An 8,071-nucleotide genomic window follows, 5' to 3' on the forward strand; every position below is an offset into this window, starting at 1 on the left:
AGGGCATATCTATTAGCTTAGTGGCATTTATGTAATAAGAAAGTATAACCAACCTGCTCCAACCACACCACCCCCACGTAACAACAAGAAACGTATTGAACTACTCGAAGAAAAGACAGCCCAATTATCGGGTGTCGTTGATGGTATTGCACAACTAGATGATCGCCATAACACATTGGAAAAAGAATTTGTGACCCTCAGTACTAGAGTAGTTGACCTTGAGTAAGATACCCGAGGATCCCTAGCCAACTTATAGGAACAGATTACGAAGCTCACTACGAAGGTAGTTCTCTTGGTTAGAGTCACCAATAATAAACGACCTACCAATAGTGAAGCTCCTCCATCGCGCCTGCGAGTCTTCAAGTCACGCACCTTACGATGTGAAAAAACTCGAGAATTTTCTGTTTGATATGAAGTGGTACTTCTGTGCAACTCGTCTAGATTCCAAAGAGGTAAAGGTCACAATAACTTCTTTGTATCTTATAGGTGATGTCAAACTATGACGGAGAACAAAGTATACCAAGATGGAAAGTGGCCAATGTTTTATTAATACATAGGATGACCTTAAAAAGGAGCTGAAAAATCAGTTTCTGCCCAAGAATGTGGAGTTCATTGCCCGCAAAAAATTAAGGTAACTTCACCAGACAGGTACAGTGCACGATTGTGTCAAGCAATTTTTCGCCTTTACGCTTGATATTCGTGACATGTCAGAGAAAGACAAAACTACAGAGGTAACGTGTGCAAGATCTCACAATTGCTATTGTCGTAGCTGAGCGGTTGACGAATTATTCTCCTGTGGATGAGAGTAGAAAGAAGGTACACCCTCAATCGAAAGGGTATTCCCCACCGCGTGAGCATACCAATAGGTCTTCCAAAAGTAAAAATGGAGGATGTGACACAATTCTAACAGGAGATCCCAAGAGGATTCCTCTTCTTTGAAGAACACAGGTACCTAATCTACCAATCACGCAACAAGTTTTAATGTTATTTGTGTGGTGATCTTCATAAGACGTTCAAGTGCCTGCAAAGAAGCAAGTTGAATGCATTACTAGCCTCCTAGAGTGACACCCTAGTTACAAGAATACAAATGGGCAAGATGATGATGATTCTTCTCACATGGGGCAATACATCTTTTGAATGCACTCAAGCAGACCTCTGAGACTTTGAAGATCCGTCAACAACAATGTCTCATGTATGTTGACATAGAGATTAGTGGCAAGACCACCCAATCAATGGTTGATATAGGAGCTATGCATAGCTTCATTTTCCCTATAGAGGGCGCTTTCAATAGCCAGGGATAAGTAAATAACTAAACATTTTAAAACTCGTATTACATCCATCAACAGTACTTATCATACATTTTCATTCTTATACAAATATAATTGACAACATTAAAGTAGGGAACATGATTTTCAGTTTATAATTCAAATTAGGACAACATATACATATTACATAATGGTGGATTAGTGGAATTAAAAGTTGGGATTCATAACTGGACTACTCCCAGTCGGGACATGATGTTACAATATTTCACTGACTTTTAGTTCTCGATTTTGTGGCCGGTCGCTGCATTTACCACACTGAATGACCATTTATCCGGTTCAGACGGGCCATTTGACGTGACCATAAGCAATGGGTCTCTTTTCGATGTGTTAGAACGTTTGACTAATTCTAGATTGTTAATGATCACTGACTAATCATCTTCGTTTATGCCTATCAAGCGTGCATGTGATTCCCAAATATACAACTCTATTCATATACGACCACCTTTACAATACAAGTTCACTAGAAAAGATAGAAAAGAATGGACCCGGATTCCAGTTGTGACACCACTATCATACGTGTCTCATACCATGTATGAGCTTGGTGGTCCCTACCGTATATCTTAGGATAGTACATCACTCCGGATAATATGACGCACTATCATTTCAGGCCATTCATAAGCTCTTTAACAGCTCACAAATAATATATATATATATATATATATATTATTTTTCTTTATAAACAAAAGAGATATTAACAATACAAGGTTGAGAATGGATATTTAATTTCCTACCATGCAACTGTAGCCACCGGCCTAAAATAAATAACAAAACTCAGTGCTTCTGCGCTAACAGAGTTTAAATAAACATGTAAGCAATCATTATCCATGGACCCCTTCACCAACCTACACACAACATAAAATGTAAAATGCAGACATCACCCCTCAAGTGTGATTCTGACATTTTACCGTTTCATCCGTTGCCTATTCTTTCAACATTTTCACTTTTCATTTTTTCCAAACCAAACCTTTCTTTTTCAAACTTTCACATTCACTTTGATCATTCAATCAAAAAACTATCAATTTTTTATTAAAACGGGGTCCTAATAAGTGTTCGAAGTCAAACTGCAAAACTAAAAATATTGGTGAAAATTTGACTAAGTGTAGAAAACTCAATTTTCAAAGTCCTCGAAATTGAAAATGAGTTTTTATAAATGAAAGCCTTGAGTACGAGATTCGACACCATATAATTTTTATAGCCCAATTCAAAGTAACACAAAAGATATTCACTTTTGAAAATTTGTCGAAAACGTCAAAATTTACATTTTGTTCTTGAAATCAAAATTCGGATTTTGATCTTTTGAGATTTGAATATAGAAATCATTCCCATTGTTCCGAAATAGGGGGTAAAATTTAATTTTATTAAGGAACTTAAACTAATGTTTTTAATAAAATAAAGGGTGGGAAAACATATATAAGAAATGAGGAGAGGAACCCAAAAGTCAAAAGTCAGTTTTAATTTTAAAAAATTTATGGTGGCAAAAGCTTGATTCTGGCGGTGACACCACTAGAATAGCTTACGACAGGTAACAATGGAACCGCCAACTCCTACCGACAATATTGAACAATTGCACGAACTTTTGATTTTTTGATCATTTTTTTATATTTTCTCTTCCATTCTTCGAATCCCTCGACCCATCCACAAATTTAACGTTTAAACTTGATAAAACACATCAAATCTCTAATTCTAATTATGAATTGAAAATCTTGATTAAAGTTAATGCCTAAGCAAAATCTTGTCACATTGTACCGTGTTGTACGAAGGGGATAAATTACGTCTATTCGAGACGAGAATGTAATTTAAAAGTGACATTGTTTGGCATTACGTGTCACCTCTCATCTGGGGATTAAACTGACTGACTTTAATTTCAAATAACAGGATTTGAGGTTTAGACTATCCCTTTGACACAGTTAGGAGTTGTTTAGTCTATAGAACTCATAAAGCACTATGTGCATTTCATCTTATTTTTTGTGCTAACCATAATGCATGGTAGGCAAGAGATCTTAACAAGAACCTCTTGAGCCATTGGACCCACAGATCACAAGATCTTATCAACTCCTTATGAGTAGGAAAGATTTCAATTTGATACTTATTCTATAAATTCTTGATATGGATCAATAGCCTAGTCAGCCAACTATCTCACATCAACTTTTCATAAAATAACAAAGAACTCTCAATGAGTTGTTTGTACCCATTACAGCCATTCCACCTTCCGGTATTGCCTTGCAAACAACTAATGTAGCACAATTCAAAATTAGGGTAGCCACAATTAATATGCTCCCTAAATTTCATGAATTTGAGAGTTAACAACCCTACAATCATTTCCATAAATTCTTAACCTTATGTCAAACCTTTAAAAATAATAACTTAAAAAAGAAAATGTCAAGTTAAGATTATTCCCTCTTTCCCTGGAGGATCATGTAGCAACATGGTTGAACTCATTGACCTTTAACTCTATCACCACATGAGATGAGTCATTGAAGAAATTCATAGTCAAATTCTTTCCAATGACAAAGACTGAACAATTTAAGAATGCCATTCGAAATTTTAAGGGACGGCCCCATGAAGAATTCCCAAACTTAGAAGAGATTTAGTGACCTGCTTGTCAAATGCCCTCATCATGGGATAAATAAAGCCTAGTTGGTCACTTCTTCTATCGTGACCTCCCAATAACCCAATGTATCCTATTGGAGTCAATGCATAAAGGCAAGTTTATTAATCAAACTCCTAATCAAGCCTACGAGTTCATTGTTGAACTGACTGAAAGTACTCGAAATTAGAGCACCAACTTAGGAGAATTCGATAGAGAAAACATGGGAATCAAGAAACCAGACATGTATGAGATCAAGACTAATCCAAATCTCAAAAATGTAAAGACAAACTTGGTCAATAGGGTGCAAAACTTAAATAAGAAACTTGATGCTTTCAGTATCAAAGCCAACACCCAAGATGTCTCTTCTTATATTAATGCATAAAAGGTAAGAAATAATAGAGATATTGTGGTTCATTGTATCTTGGGAATGTGTCTTCTAGGACCCGTTTGCATTTAAAGTTTATATCAAAAGATGGCAAATAATGTTTAAAGAAAACATCGATTCAACATGCCCCAAAGAACATTTAATTTCCTTCATCCTCTTATTTTTTTATTATTGCTTCCATACAATATTTCCAATAAGAGTTACTGTTGGAAGTAGAAATTGGGGAGAGCTATTATGATTGACTTGTACCTATCAAATTAAATATATAAAAAATATATAAGATAAAAGTAAAATCAATAATATTTTGTGAAATATAATATTGGATTGTCAAGATATAATATGGTTAGAGAACAAAAATGGTTAAATTGAAAACTCATTTATCCTGGTTTGGATATGTATAATGAAGATAAATAATATCATTAGTGAAAGGTATTTTGGTAATCATTGTCTTAATGGGTTATGAGGTTGATAATTGATAATTGACTTCATAATTGATTATGATGGATGTTAATGGTGTTTGGTAATAACTTGTGAAATAGGTTTTTTTTTTTTCTTTATATAAGAAAAGGAATTAAAATATAAAATATTTCAAAAATAAATATATTTTGTTGTTGAAGACTTTCTCTGTGGAATGTCACAAAATGTTGAAGATGGAGACCAAATTTGATGTGAAGGCCTCACAAAAATGTCACTACCACTAATATTAGTTAACTTTAATAATACTATTTTATTATATTAATTATATTTATCTTAAATTATTCAATTTCAAAACTCTCATCATTAATGCGAGGCTCTCGATCAACTTTGGACTCATATATGATGATGACGATAGATATAACGATGAACATAACCATGATCATGAGGTATCATTACTTAGCTATTGGAAGGAAAAGTAAGAGAGGAAAGCACGATTCGTCGGATCCAAAACATTTACGATAAACATAATTAACAAAATAAATGAATATTATTAAAGTTTAATGGGATTAATGGTATACAGTCATTGGAAGTTGAAAATAATTTGACTGCAAGAAAATAGTTTCCAAGGCTGATGTCACTATGTGAAAACTGAAAAATTTGACAGAAAAAATTGATGTGCAAGGCCCACAAATTTTAGAAACTGAATTTTGACGGTCTAGGACCGTCGAAATTCTTGATATTCGCAGATTTGATGGCTTAGAAGTGTCAAATTTCTCCCGTCCTTTATTAATTTGACAGTTTCGACATGTCGAAAAAAAAACTTGATAATGAAAATTCAACGTCAATTCGACCTCTTGATCCGTCAAATTTGGGTTTTTTTCACATTGTGTGTGATGTGGCTCACAATTATAATTTCGCATAATCTCATGATATGTGGCCATAGCAAATGAAACTTGGACTCTTAAAAATTAGTAAGGCATGTACACAATGTGAAAAAGCCCAAATGTGACGGTCCTAAGGCCGTCAAATTTCATAAAATTCAACGGACCAAGGGGTCGAATTGTCATTGAATTTTTTTTTGTCAAATTTTTTTTTTCGACTGATCGAAACTATCAAATTAATGAAGGATGAGAGATATTCGACAGCTCTAAACCATCAAATTTGAGAACATCAAGAATTTTAACGATCCTAGATTGTCAAAATTCAGTTTCTTAAATTCATGGGGCTTGGCCCGTTAATTCACGTAGTGGTAATTTATCTTTAATTGTTTGGTAAATAATTTCATAAATACCCTTTACTTGATATTTTGATTGGGTAAATTGCAGTTTTGACCCCCTACGATTTGATGTAATTCTATTTCAACTCCTTAACATTTTGGCAATTGCACCTACCTACCATACAGTTATCTAACAGACTCACTTACCCACTTTGGCCTACTTGCCGTCCTTATTCAAACAATTAAAAGATGATTTTCTACATATAAAGACTAATTTATCATCTTTTTAAAATGTCATTTTTTTTTAATAGACAAAACTGATTCATGGCATGGGATGAGTGTGAGAACACTTGGATGGGGGCTTCTTTTATTTTATTATTATTTTTTAATCTCTTTTAAATGGGTGATTTATACATGCCTCATACCTTTTGCTGAATATTAGATATACCCCTATATTATGAGATGCATCCTTTGATCTCAATTTTCTACATAAACTAGGAGAAAAAGACTCAAGTGCCCTCATCTTCCACATCTAGAGAAAACCCCATATTTCAAAATCAATCATCTTCAATCCTTTTTGATAAAAAGTTTAACCCTTATCGTCTATCTTAAGATTTTATTTGCTGCTTCAAGTTTTCAACTTTCAAATGTCAAGACTAGACACTATTTTTTAAAAGTATAAAATGATGAAATTTTTGGTAAAACAATCAAAGGTTTTCTACCAAGGAGACAAGGGTTTTGGATGAAATTTTGGGATAATTAAAAATGATAGAATTTTAGATAAAAGGGTTATTTCTTGATTGTAAACGATGAATTGGAGATAAAGTTGAGTAAATATACCATGGAGATTGGAGAGCATGAAGATGACTGATTTTGAGAAGCAAAATTTGAGTTTTTAACTAGAGGTTGAAGATGAAGGCATTTGAGGGTGTGTTTGAAAATAATTAGTTTAATATAAGAGTTGGACTTTCAAGAGTCCCTAAAGTTGAAATAGTGAAGTTGAGGGAGAGTTAATTTTAACTTTCTTGTTTGGTTGCCTTCAAGGTTGAAATTGAAATTGAAGAGAAATTCAACTCCATCACATTTGATTCTCTACTAAAAAACAAAATTAACAAACAAGGATTGGGCATCCAAAACCTAGGGTTAGGTTTGAAGTTCTTTGTTAGTTAATGACAAGAGATCAAGTTAGTGTTTTGAAAACTTCAAAAAAAAAAAAAAAAAAGAAGGAGAGAAAAAGGGTCCAAAAAATTGGGAATTTGGGAGAATCAGAAGAAGAAGGTGAAGACAATATCAATGGAGAAAAGCTTCAAATTCACCTTTGCAATTTTTGTACTCATACTTGTGTGTTAGAGAGAGAGATTACTTGATTTTTCTTGGAGATGAGGAACTTTAGCTAAGGTGTTACTTGTAAACTGAAAAAAAAAAAATAAGTGCTAAAAAAATTGTTAGTTTAAATGTTAAAATAGTGTTGAAATCATTAAAATTAAGCGCTAAATTCGTAGAATCATGTTTGTTACACGTTGCTGAAACTGGTAAATTATCTTTTTTACCCTTATAATCATATTATACATTGTTTGTATGTTTCAAATGCCTAATTCTTATCAAACACAATAAAATATATTATTTCATATAAAATTAAAATACAATTCACTTTTAAATAATAAGTAATACTCAAAATTTTAATTTCTAAATAATAATTTTTACTTCTAAAATCCTATAAATTTCAAATTAAAAACAATAATGTCATACAAATCACCAAAATTTGAAATCAACATTATCATAACATGTGTTCATACAACACACATAATATTCTCTCTCGTAATAACAGTTGGAGCATCTCATCATCTTATTTCAAAGATGAAATAACTTAATTTTGGATGAATAATTTTTTATGAAAATGAAGAATGTGTAATTATAAAAACACCCCACGAATTAATAAAGGCAACCCACACCATAGCCAATTTTTTTTAATCTTATATGGGTTAAATTTTTTGGAATGAGCCAATTTTTTGTGAGGATGATCTATATGGTCTGGAGATCATCCTCACCAAAAATCAGCTCATTCCAAACTTCTAATCACATCAAAATTGATTTTCAAAACAAAAAAAAAAAATCAAATGGACGATTTACGTATTTTG

Source organism: Akebia trifoliata, chromosome 16, assembly GCF_017979445.1.
Source record: "Akebia trifoliata isolate Shusen 1 chromosome 16, ASM1797944v1, whole genome shotgun sequence".
Taxonomy (NCBI): domain Eukaryota; kingdom Viridiplantae; phylum Streptophyta; class Magnoliopsida; order Ranunculales; family Lardizabalaceae; genus Akebia; species Akebia trifoliata.